This window comes from Corylus avellana, chromosome 1 (assembly GCF_965113065.1).
Source record: "Corylus avellana chromosome 1, dhCorAvel1.hap1.2, whole genome shotgun sequence".
Classification (NCBI taxonomy): domain Eukaryota; kingdom Viridiplantae; phylum Streptophyta; class Magnoliopsida; order Fagales; family Betulaceae; genus Corylus; species Corylus avellana.
Genome location: NC_142490.1, coordinates 24391242 through 24403988, shown reverse-complemented (window position 1 = coordinate 24403988; position 12747 = coordinate 24391242). Strand labels below are relative to the sequence as shown.

The following is a 12747-nucleotide window of genomic DNA, read 5'->3' as shown; positions in this document are numbered from 1 at the left end:
GACTGTCAACGGCTAGGAAATAAATGAGAGAACTTATGGCGGTGTGGGTGGTGGTGGTGTTAATTATCCCCATGGCATTCATAGTGCAAGCTAATGATCACCTTAGTCCATTTGATAATAGTACTCGCTCATTGTATCATTGCCTTGAAAGCACACTTGAAAAATGTAAAGAAACACATGAACGTGAAAGCCTTGAATTTAAGGAGTGTATCATTCATAATTTCTTCCAATGATTTTATAAACTCCGAATACATCTCAAAGGTACTGAAGCCAAAATTTATGCTAATGCTAAAATGTGCATAGATAAATGCTTCCCAAAATCGAAAGAATCCAACGTCGTCGATGGTGCGGCTTGTTTGTTAGAATCTTATGAGGAGCACATCAAAAAGCATTGAGATATCGTGTATACGAAGAAAAAAGAGCTATGAGGTTTAGTAAAAGATTCTTAACTATGTTTTTCTCTTCATAAACATGAATGTGCACATCCACAAACAAAATCCTATTGCAATCTATGCCTATCAATTTTTTCTCATATATTTTTAAAAAGGACTTTCCTAATTTATGTATTTTCAAGATATCAATAGAAGGTTCATTATTAGTTTGACTTGTTCCCCCCACACAATTTAAACGCTAATTAGCTTGTTTGATTCCTTCAAGTTTTGTGTTGGTGGTTTCAAGGTTATTACATGCAAAGCAATTTAGTCCTTACTGACAACATCTACAACTAACCTTGTTTGTTGTCACAACTTGGTTTGTTTGTATTTTCTTTGGTTGGATGGTTGTTTGTTGGGATCTTGGACATGGTGTGGATACCAATCCTTTGTATTAAGCTCTTTTTATTTAGGGAAAGTTTCACTTACACCCATTGAAGTATAAGTGGTTTTACAATTATAATCTTGAAGTTTAAAAGTTTGCAATGTCGGTATCCTATATTTTAGCCCCTTTTAATTGCACCATTTTTGTTAGAATGCCCAAAATGCCCCCTTCCGTCTAATTACCGTGGGTCTAGACCCACTGCTAGCATTGGGTGAGTCTAAGGAATTTTTGAATTTGCACCTTTTTTAAAAAAAATAAAAAATAATAAATATTGGCATTTTCACAAAAAATAATAATAATAATAATAATAATAATAAATTAAAAAACAAATAAATAAAATGGGTTGAAACATGAAAACCGACATTGCAAATTTTTATACTTCGAGTTTATAATTGTAATATACTTCAAGGGGTATAAGTGAAGTTTCCCATTTTATTTGTCTCTCTTAAGTTATAATAATAAAAAGATGTAGAAATACTATTAATTGATATTTTGTTTGGACTGTAATTGTGTTTCTAAGGCATTGACATGGGAATTCTGGAGTCGTTTATGTTATTCGACTATTTTTAGGGTGATTGGGAGTGTGATAATCTTATTTCATTATGAGTTAGACCAACCTATTAATAAGTTCTTGTTGATGTGGCTTTTGTATTAGATATTTCTTTTAAGTACCTGAATAATTTCCATGTAGCCACTTTGGTAAAAACGACCAGAAACCAATATAACTGCTATTATAATTTCTTGTTTATGTTATTTTGCTTTTGTTTATGTTATATGATGAATCAAGGATGAATGAGAAACATTCGAAGAAAACCATGAAATAAATAAATAACAACGTAAGTAAAGCTTAAGGTGATTATCCATCCTTATGAGAAGTGAAAAACCATTGTCTTACTTTCAAAGGAGGAGGTCAACCACCTCAAGCAGGTGGTTGTAATAGTCTGACCACCCTCAAGTTAGTGACTGACCCACCTCTTAACCTTTAAAGAGGTGGTTGCTCACCCCATAATTATGTTCGTCTTGGTTGGAGTTGTCAGCTCACCCCAACCAAATTGTTAGGTGGCTGACCACCCTCTCACCCATTGAGGGGGTGATTGGCCACTTTGCATATTTCTATGCAGCGTTACTACTTTTACATTGATTTACATAAAGAAATTGCATGACAAAACTCTAAAAATGCATATTCATATAATTAGTATTAGAGTCATTATATTAAGGCAAAATAATGTTGCCTTCAAATTATAAGAAATGCCCCAAATGGCAACTAACATACTGGCTGAAATCTACAAAAGTCCAGCCAATTCCAACAGTTGAGATCACTAGCAAATCCTAAGGTAGAAATCTAGGCTCAGGTGGGGCTCCTCTTCGCCCTCTATGACTATATATGTAAAATTCAACAGTTTTACAGGTCGAAAAAGTGAGTCCACCGCTTAGAAAGTAAAAGATAACCAACCAATCTTTGCGTGTGACTCAAAGATTGGATTTGGAGTTTTATGCCTTAGATGGTGTCTAAGGTGATCATTCAAAAGTTTTAGACCTTTTAGGAGTCTTCTCAGGGTCTAATTAGAATATGACTTTCTAGGGTTCATGAGTGTTCGGGACAAGTTGGGACCAATCTTAGCCCTTTCATGATCGATCCCACTTAGCTTATGATCAATCCTAAGCTAATAGAATTGATCACCCCCAGCTAGGATCAATCCCAACCCTGCCAGGATCGATCCTAACTATTCCAGCACCCTGATTTGTCAGCTTTTGAGATCTAGTGTAGGTTTTTGGTTTGTAGAACCTTCAACATTATGATTTTTGTAGAGAACCTTGTTGGAGAGTTGAGGTTGATTTGTAGGATTATCCCTACATTTAAGATTAGTGAACCTTACATAGATCCTTTTATCTACCATTTTATTAGCATAGTTTTTTCTATATATGAAACATTCATGCCCTCTACTTGCACGGACTCATTTTTATAACAATGTGAACTCAATTTTTATGTGCATGAAATACTAGAAATAGAATGAAATGGAAAAAGTACGAAAATTCATGTAAATATTTTATCATTGTGTGCAAGTAAACGACAGAATAATTGCATCATATGACATGAATTCTAACCATGGGCTACAATTATACAAGCTTGAACCTATGGTCTAATTTTATGTTTATATTTTTACCATTTGGATCCAATGGGCGAGATAAGTAACCAGCGCAGCCATGTACTAATGGTGGTCATGATAGAACGACATTGCTAGTAGTGTGGACCACTAGAGGTTGGATCTAGTCAAACTGCTAGTTGATGGCCGCTATTCTACTTTTTCGAGCCATCGATGCTATACCAGATGTCTCTCAGGGTGCGTAAACCCTACAAAATGGTTTAAGGGTTCGAATAGACCACATAGAGTTAAGCTACGACTTTACATTACGACTTGTCATATAATTATATGTATAATGCATTGTATTGTTGCATTAATATTCTACCAAGAATTGTCTTACATGATATATTTTAATTTGAAACTTTTTTTATCAAACTTATGAGTTCACATGGCTGTAGGGGTGGGTATTGGTTCGGTCAGTGTCGATAGGGGCATTTTCATCTATTGATTTGTGAAAGTTGGTTAATTAACTAACTTCATACCAATAATGAATAGTTTTGACTTTTCCGGTTAATCAGTTAGTCGGTTAATAGGTGGTCGGCTTAGTTGGTTATAAGTTTTTATATTAAGATTTATTAGCTTCCTTGTAACTACAGAATTAGTAAAGCATATGCTTTATAAATGAAAATAAAAAGTAAATTCATGGAACACGGACCAAAAATACAACAAAAAATCGGCTGGACAAACACAATAAAGAAACCTACAAGGCAAAATTCAAAATTCACTTGAAAAATTGGTTAAGTCAGTTAACCTATAATTTTATTTTTTTATTATTTTTTTTTTCTATCGCCTACCAAATCAAAACGATGTCGAGACAGTATTTTTATTCTGCTTACCGACCGTTGGAAGTCGGTTGTTGGTTGGTGACGGTTCGGTGGCAGTCGGTAAGTAGTCGGTAGGTGGTAAATGGTTAATTTGTCTACCCCTACATGATAGATAATTGTCTTCCATGTGATATTTACTCACTAAGTCCTGAAACTTGCACTCAATTTGTTTCCACCCATAAAACATGCTTATTGTACAGTTACTTAGCTGTTAGATAGCGAATCCTACAAGAAGGTATGCGACTGTGAAGGATCTGGCTAGGCTAGTATTTGAGGAGCTAGACCTTTACTTGTGGTGTTATATGTGGTTTGGGTTTAAGGGTCAACTTGATGAATTCATAGAAGTTCTATTCTTTGTGTATTATGCTTGTTGTTAACCTAATATCAAAGAAAGGATTTATGTAGGTGTTGATGACTCAAATTCTTATGCTTAGTTTTGATTTTGTGATAATGATATTATGAAGTTTTGGCGACATTATTTTCCATTACACTGCTTTAAAGATATTTTGAAGAGTTTTTTTGAATTTAGATATTTTTGGTTTTATTTTTATTTTTTTGATACTTTGAAAGACTAGTATTTTGCTTTGGATAATTAATGCATTATGACTTTCTAGAATTGGCTATCTTGTGTTGGGATCTGGTTTCCATGCTGTAGTGATGTAATAAGTATTAGACCCATTAATAAAATGATGTTTTCTTAGTTAAGTGGATCAAAATATAAATAATCACAACCTAAAAAGTTTAATTGAATAAGTAGCAACATTAGTAGTTGGTGGGCACATGACCAAATCTCCACAAGAATAAAATTTTATTTAAGAATTACTTTGCTTTATTCCCCAAAAGAAATTTTTTTAATGGACAATAGATTTAATTAACCCTAGCCGCCACACATACATTGCCATACAAAATTTAAATTTCAAATTTTTAAACTTAAAGGAGATGTATGTCATGTATCTCACAGAGGGAAGATGGAAACATAATGAAGAGAAGAGAAGGCATTGGACGTGCTTATCTGCTCATCATGGCCCATGGGACAGCTGGAATGGGTGAGTTGTGTGGGCTTTTGGCCTTGATAGCTTAGTGGGCCTTTGACCTTTGAGTGTAAATATTGTAGTTGGTATGATCCATAGGTTTATGGTTTGGATTAATAATTGTAAGGGAATTTATAACCAAGACCAAGAGATATATTAAGGATTGAAGTTGTAATCAGTTAACTTTGGTAAAAGGAGGAGGAGTTCTTGGAGAAGAAGTGTTAGGGAGCCAAATAAATGAATTCAGAAAATTTTTTAAACTAATGTGGCAGATAAGGGAGAGAGAATTGCATTTTTTTAATTTAAAAACCCTTGCCACGTCAGTTTAAAATTTTTTCTGAATTCATTTGGTTGGCTCTCTAGTACTTCTATTATCATATTCATGTTATATTCAAACCAACTGACATGGCGCATGTTTTAAATGACCTTTTATATTAATCACCTAAGAAAACAAAAAGAAAGTTAATTGAAACACCTCATGTCAATCAGTATGACACGAGTATAATAAATAACATTACTCATTATCAAGATAAACTCATCGTTCAACATTCATCTAATAAAGCTAACATGACACTCTCAACTAACTCTTAAATTAATCATTGTTAAATAATAATAATAATAATATAAAAAAAAATATATCTCATGATTAATTTCGAGTGTTATGTCAATATTGTTAAACAATTGCAATATATATATATAGAAAAGGCAAAAAGATGAGCTGCTCGTTCACATGCAAGGGCTTGATTATTGGGGATTATATTCCAAATCTTTGTTGGAGACTATTATTATTATTATTATGTAGGCCAATGACTAGGAAACTAGCTACGACTGGTAAAAGTCTCATCTAATTATCAATGTAAGCTCATCGTTAAAAAAACAATAATAAAGAAAGAAAGAAAGAAAAGAAGAAGATGAACTCGTCAACCATGGGCTTGATTATTGGTATTATATTCAAAATCCTTGCTAGATCAATCACTAGGATTATTATTTTCTTGTCCTCATCTAAGTATGTAATGATCAGGAGACTTCCTAGAATGGTAAAGGCTCCATCTAAGTATCAACATAAGCTCATCGTTTGAAAAAAAAAAAAAAAAAAAAAAAAAAAAAAAAAAAGGAGGGCTTGATTGTTGGTATTATATTGGTAAAGTGGTCATCTAATTAAGAAAAGCTGTCTCCACAAAAAGTCCAGCTCAGAGGAAGGCCGATGGCCGATGCAATGCAAGTTTAAGAATGCACCAAATGGTCAACAATTTGACAATTTCCACTTACGCCATAAAATAAAATTAAAAATTAAAAATTAAAAAAGAAAAGTCTAATACAAGGGTGAGACACGCAAAAGAGATATGATATTATTAAGGGAAATTATATCAAAACACCTTACCAAAATTTTTTTGTTCCTAAGTTTTTTTTTTTTTTTTTTTTTTTTTTTTTGACAATTTACTCTCTGGTCAATCGAAATGCAAAGAAAATTCTTGCCGTCAATTTTTTTTAATTGCAGTTAAATTGGTTGAAATGCACTGTTTTGCCACGTCAGCATAATAATTTTTTATTAATTTAATTTCAAAATTAAACTAAAATTTAAAAAAATAAAAAATAAAAAATAAAAGTGGTGGCCGGAAGCCACTCCTGGCCACCCCCAAGGGCGTAGGCCACCCCAAACCACCTAGGGGTGGCTCGCTAGCCACCCCATGGGTGGTTAGGGGCCACCCCAAACTACCCAAGGAGACCACCCCTAACAACCCAAGGGGTGGCCCTAGGGTTTAGGGGTGGCCACGGGGTTTAATTAATTAATTAATTAATTAATTAATTAATTTTTATTTAATTTTTAAATTAAATAATAAAAAATTATTATGCTGATGTGGCAAAATGGTGTGTTTCAACCAATCTAACAGCAGTTAAAAAAATTTGACGGTTGGAATTTTCTTGGCATTTCGATTAATCTAGGGATCGAAGTAAATTGTCGGAAAAAAAAAAAACTTAGGGACAAAAAAATTTTGGCATGCTTACCCGAGGTGTTTTGATATAATTTCCCTATTATTAAACCATAAAAAAATATACTCTTTCTCTCTCAGAATCTCCCGTTCAAGGATATATAAAGTATTGAGTTAGCATCAATATATAGTTTAAAACTGTGTAAGTAAAGAAGCAAGAATAAGTGTAGCATTATTTTTAAGAGAATTCCATGAGGGAATAAGTGTAGCATTATTCTGAAGAGAATTACAAACCCATGTAATAGCCTAGATTTTCAACTTTCACCCAATCCCACTTACATCGCACATTCCAAACTGTTCGTTACATCAAACGGTTTGGATCGCAGGAATTGCAGTCCCTTATATTTCTGGAGAATTGAAAGGGGGGCTTAATCCCCTTGGCTGGTAATTATCCAGATGACATCCCACTATGCGATCTCAAGAGTCTTGTTTTTCACACCCTCTTAAAAACTTTTGGCTTGCAAAGTAGTAATCTACAAAATCCAGCAAGGCATTTATATATTTCTATCATTATTAGTAAAAGGAGAATTTGTAAATCAACTTTGTAGCCTACTGATACAATAATGTTTTCAGCACTTGGGGGAATAAAGCTCTCAAGGGTCTTCGCTGCGGATTGGTTCTTGGTTCTGTTGTCTACAATCTATGTAGCACAAGGCAGACTTGAGTTTGTTTGGGTTTTTTGTTGATTGGGTAGTCCTTTGTAAGGGTTGCTTATTGCTTCTGGGGAGGCTTGATCAGGTGATGTTGTTCTTGGTCTTTTGCCTGCCGTTTTTTCTTTGTTGCTGTCGATTGATGGTTTTCCTAGTATTGTTTAGCTGGTGAGGCATCTGTGAAACTGTTTTTTGGCCCATTGGCAGGGTTTGTATTTGGTGATGCTTTGTCGATTGGTTTGGTTTGTTCTTAATGAAATTACTTATTCATCCAAAAAAAAAAAAAAATGCAATAATGTTTTCTACAAATTTATTTACATGTAGGTTAGTATAGATCAATTCTAAGTCCCCTTATCTGTTGATCATTATCCTTCCCATCATTTGCTGCATTAATATAACACATCCTAGCAATAAGTTCAAACACTTTGAACAAATTTCTCAAATTACAACAAAAGAACTCACGAAGAATTTGAATTTGATCATGTTTCCAAGAAAGCACGGGTAAGACTTAAGAGTGATGGCCTCTCTGGTTAGTAAAAGTCACTCATTTTGCTGCTCAGTTGGTGGCATCAGTCAGTAATCAGATTGACTCCCTTTGCTTTCTCCTCCTCTCGTTTTGTTTCAGCTGCAAGTGAGATTGCCTGTACCCAAGGACAAAAAAACAACAACGATCAGATTCATCCACTTCTGACCATTTAAAATGACATGCAAAGAGAGGGCATAATGTAGTACTATGCAGTTCTTAGGCTGATTATTGCTCGCTACTGAACCAAAACAATCTCCGAAATGTGTCTAAACAGACAACAATAAAGAAAAACCATGATCTCATGGGAATACGTTTTATAATGTCAAGTATTTGAAGATAAAAAGATAAAAATATTATTTTAGAATTTCATACAAAATTTATATAGCAACAAAATAAAAGCATTTTATGCATACAAATAATTATGCTCTGAGTACCTAACCTAGAACAATGATTTTGTTCATTTCCAGTGTTACAATTAGAACAAATAATTATGCAAATCTGCAAAAACAATCATGCTTGTGCATACATTGTATAAGCATTGGATGTTGGTCGTGGTAGCCAATGCCATGGAAGATATATCGACTTTGATTCACTTTGTTTTTGTTTTGTTTTCTGGTTTTGTTAGTTTTGGAAAATGGTTTCGCCAGGTAAGCACGTAAGATAAGATTAAATATTCATGCTTCATATAGGAATTAGGTATGCAGCTAGCCAGCTTAGCTACAAACATCCTGCCAGTTTTTTTTTTTTTTCAAATTTTAAATGGAAGGTTAAGCCACATCACTATATGATATAGCGTGGTGTAGTAGAAAGTTGAATCTATAAGTACAATAACTTACAACTCTTTCACAAATTCAATGAACAAAAATGAGGATAAATCACTTATTTGAGTGTTTTCAATTGAAAAACTGAGAAAATGACTCATTGACACTTCCATTGGCCGCCATGAACTTCTGGTGGCCTCATGGTGTCCCCTATGAACTTCTAGCAGCCTTGGGGGGCTGCTGGAGATGTCCCCCAAGAACTTCTAGCAGCACCGTAGTACTACGAAAAACTTCATGAACAGTTTGGGAAAAACACCATTGTCGTCAAGCGGCCACTATTATAGCGTAAAAATCAAAAGTTTTTCTTAGGAAAAATTATACTTGGCCCTAGCAAACATACACCCATTTTCGCAAAGTTTCTAACACAATCATTACATGGAAGGAGATAAAGTACTTAAGGCAAATTATTGCATAAGACTCCTAAAGATTCCATTCATTCTTCTTTATGTTAAGAGCTTCCATTAATCACAAGTCCTAACATTGATTATCAAATCAAAATATTCCAATAACTGTATATATCACTTGTTTGGAAATCCTTATTTTTCCAAATAAAAATGAAATGCTTACATCTATATATTAGAGAAGCTGACTTCAATCCAAAAAGTGGAATTACATGCACAAATTACCACAAAATAGCAATCTAAAAGCTAAATCAATCTATTTTCAATGAATACAAGTTAAATCAATTCAAATCATTTAATCCATGATAACAGAACACTGAACACCTTACCAATTGACAAGGAGACAACGACTATCCGCTCCAGCGAAACTATGTGCAGCTACTCCATGCAGGAACCTCATGGCAGCAATTGAGAGGAGTAACACAATTTTTGTTTCCATCAAAATTCTCTGTCAGCACATAATTAACAATTGTTTAGAAGATTAATCAAGAGCAATCAATTGGTCAATTTATCATGAGAATTTCGACTGTATATATTTTTCCAAGAAAGAAAGACTTTATAACGAGGTACTGCAAATATAAAAGGTGACATATTTAGAAAGAATAGAAAGAAAAGAGAGAAGAAGTCTACTTACTTGCAATTCTTTTGATAAAGGCGAGGCAGCTACCACTTACACCCATCTCCTTTCGAGGTCTACATAAAAGGCAGCATCTAGAGGAGGATCGATGTGTAGCTTAAACCCAACCTCCTTCTGCAATTCCTGAAACATGTTTGCCACTTTTATGTTGCTCCATAACACCTTCACCTCTTGCAAGGCAGTCAAACTCCATAGTTCCAAAGGGAGCATGGTCAACTCAAGGCAATCAGTCATAACCAAATGCCTTAGGCTTGGCATTGCACCTTCGTCCTGTTTCCATTCTTTAATTATTTCTTCATGCAATTTTAGGAATTGGAGTTCGGGAAACGAACATGCAGGGATGTGGAGGCAACTAAAAGAATGGCACTCGTGTAGTTTCAGTATCCCAAGTTTGGGAAGTTTTCCCAGCACTTGCATGCCACCTTCATCTAACCCCACTCCATCTAAGCTTATCTTGGTGATTGTCTCCGGAAATGTATTAGGAAGAATAATAATGTCTTGAAAACTACAAAAAAATTTCAATGTTTGGAGATGACTTAAACGATGGAGGCTTGCAAAAAAACCTATTGCATCCTGATGCATATTCCCGAATGCATTTGCATTTAGCCTTAATTTCCTTATATTAGGAATTATGCCCCCAACAATGAGACGCACAATTTGTGAGTCCGATGACAATGAAAGGACTTGAAGGTTCCACATAGCTGTGTCCAAGAGGTTAGGAAATGTCCATGTCCCACACAAATTCCTTAAACGCGGCAGCTTCATTATTGAGTTTGGCAAATGTTTTGGATATTGACCATCTACGTGAAATGTTTCTAGATTCGTAAGGTTGCCAATGGAAGCCGGAATATCTCCCGTTGAACACGAATATTTTATCGTCAAGTACCTCAAATGAATCAATGTTCCCATCTCTTCAGGAATGGCTTCGTCATATAGTTCAACATGAAGCACCCGAAGCATTTTCAAATTTCTGTGGACCCACTTCAGGAGAATTTTATTAAACTTGGGCCCACTCCCAAATGACAAAAAAGAACGAGCATACGAAGCGCCAGAGGTGTTTGAAGAAATGAATTGATGAAAAATGCTACCTTGGATGGAGAGTCTACGAAAGGTATTCCATGATGAACAGTTGTCATTTCTAGGTACATAAAGAAACTTCTCTTCCGCGCTCTTGGTTATGCATAGGTCTCGCAGAAGATCATGAATAAGACATTTCTTGGCCCCTCCATCAAAACTCTTGGCAGCCACTTGGATCAAGTTCAGATCAATGAGCTCCTCCAAGTAGTCCTCAGCAACATCCTCAATGTTTCTTCTACCAGTGTGTTGTATGAATCCCTCAACTATCCATAATTGGATTAGTTCCTTTACAGGGATTTCAAAGTCTTCAGGAAATGAACCAAAATACAAAAAACATGGTTTCAAGCGCCGTGGCAAGTGGGTGTAGCTTAAGGCCAGAATCTCTTTGCATTCAGTAAGGTACCAATTTACATCGGCAATAACCCTCGACCATGTTCGATGCGTCTTCTCTTTGTTAGCCAAAAGCCCTCCTAATACCACAATTGAAAGTGGCAAGCCGCGACAACCTTCTGCTATTTGTCTCCCCAAAGTATTTAACTCAAGAGGACATTCTCCTCCTCGGAATACCTTTTTACGAAAAAGTTCCCAACTTTCATCTTTGTTAAGAAATTGAAGAAAGTATGGAGGAGTAAGGCTTGCATGTAAGGCCACTTCATTTTTGCGACTGGTGATTAATATTCTGCTTCCATTGAAGTTATCAGGAAAAGCGTCTTTTAACTCATTCCAGACTTCGATTTCCCAGATGTCATCCATGACAATTAGGTACCTCTTCCCTTGTAAGTATGTGAGCAACTTCTCTACTAGGTACTCTTTTGCTTGATCCTCACTCATTCCTTCGAGTTTCCTTGTCAACTCATCTGATATTGACGTATGAGACTTAAAAATTTCAAGCAGTAACTCTCTGATTTTGAAATCTTGAGATACATTCACCCATGTACGGCAATAAAAGTGACTCTTGATGTGATCATTATTGTAAATTTTTCTAGCAAGAGTGGTCTTTCCTAACCCACCCATGCCGATGATTGAAATGACATCAAGTTTTGAATTCTCTGATGTATGAGTAAGCTGTTTCACCAATGTATCAGAGTCGTGAAGGAAGCCCACCACGTCATCTTCCTCGACGTGTCTCCTACGTCTGTAGAATGCCTTCCTTGCTGTTGCATCTACACTTGTTTCAGCACTTTCAATGCCGTACTTTTCTATATTGTCGTAGATTTTGTTGATCTTTGTTGAGGCCTTCTATCTTTTTTGCAACAATGTGAAGCATTATTGCGTGCCCAATGCCATATATTATCTTTCCTGCAATATTCCTCTTCCTCTGTTCTGCGACTTTGACGATGAATGTGTCAATAACATCCTCGGCCTCATAAGCAACTTCAGTGATTTGCCTGATTAACGCCTTCACATTTTCATGCTCGTTCCGTTTCCCATCGGAGTTCTCTAGAAAGATATTTATCCTCTCGAGCTCCCTTTGAAATGACTTGACTTCATCTTCCACTCCAGAAGGGAAAAATGCTCCTTCTATGAGTTGGGGCAGTTGCTGTAGGAGAACATTAACAACACTGTCGGCCATTGTTGCTGTTCACGTTTGAATTTTGCAAAGAATTCTATAAACTCGGGAGGTGGCCGGATACAGGAAGGATGCAAGAAAAATGAACAAAACTGCTTCTAATTTCGAACATGGAGATCAGTAGCTGCCAAGAAAGAGAGAATGCGAAAATGTGATTAGTAAAATACCTGAAATGAATGAAAGCACCTCTAAACTTCCTGGTTTTCAACTTCAATCTTTTTTTCTATTGAGAAAGACTTACTGGGTCAATAAAAGCAGC

General features: G+C 35.4%; 1 pseudogene; it reads right to left on the bottom strand.

Annotated features, from left to right (window-relative positions):
• Positions 1-9874: 9874 nt before the first annotated feature.
• Positions 9875-12491, bottom strand: LOC132169523 (putative disease resistance RPP13-like protein 3; annotated as a pseudogene).
• Between the last annotated feature and the right edge of the window lie 256 nt (positions 12492-12747).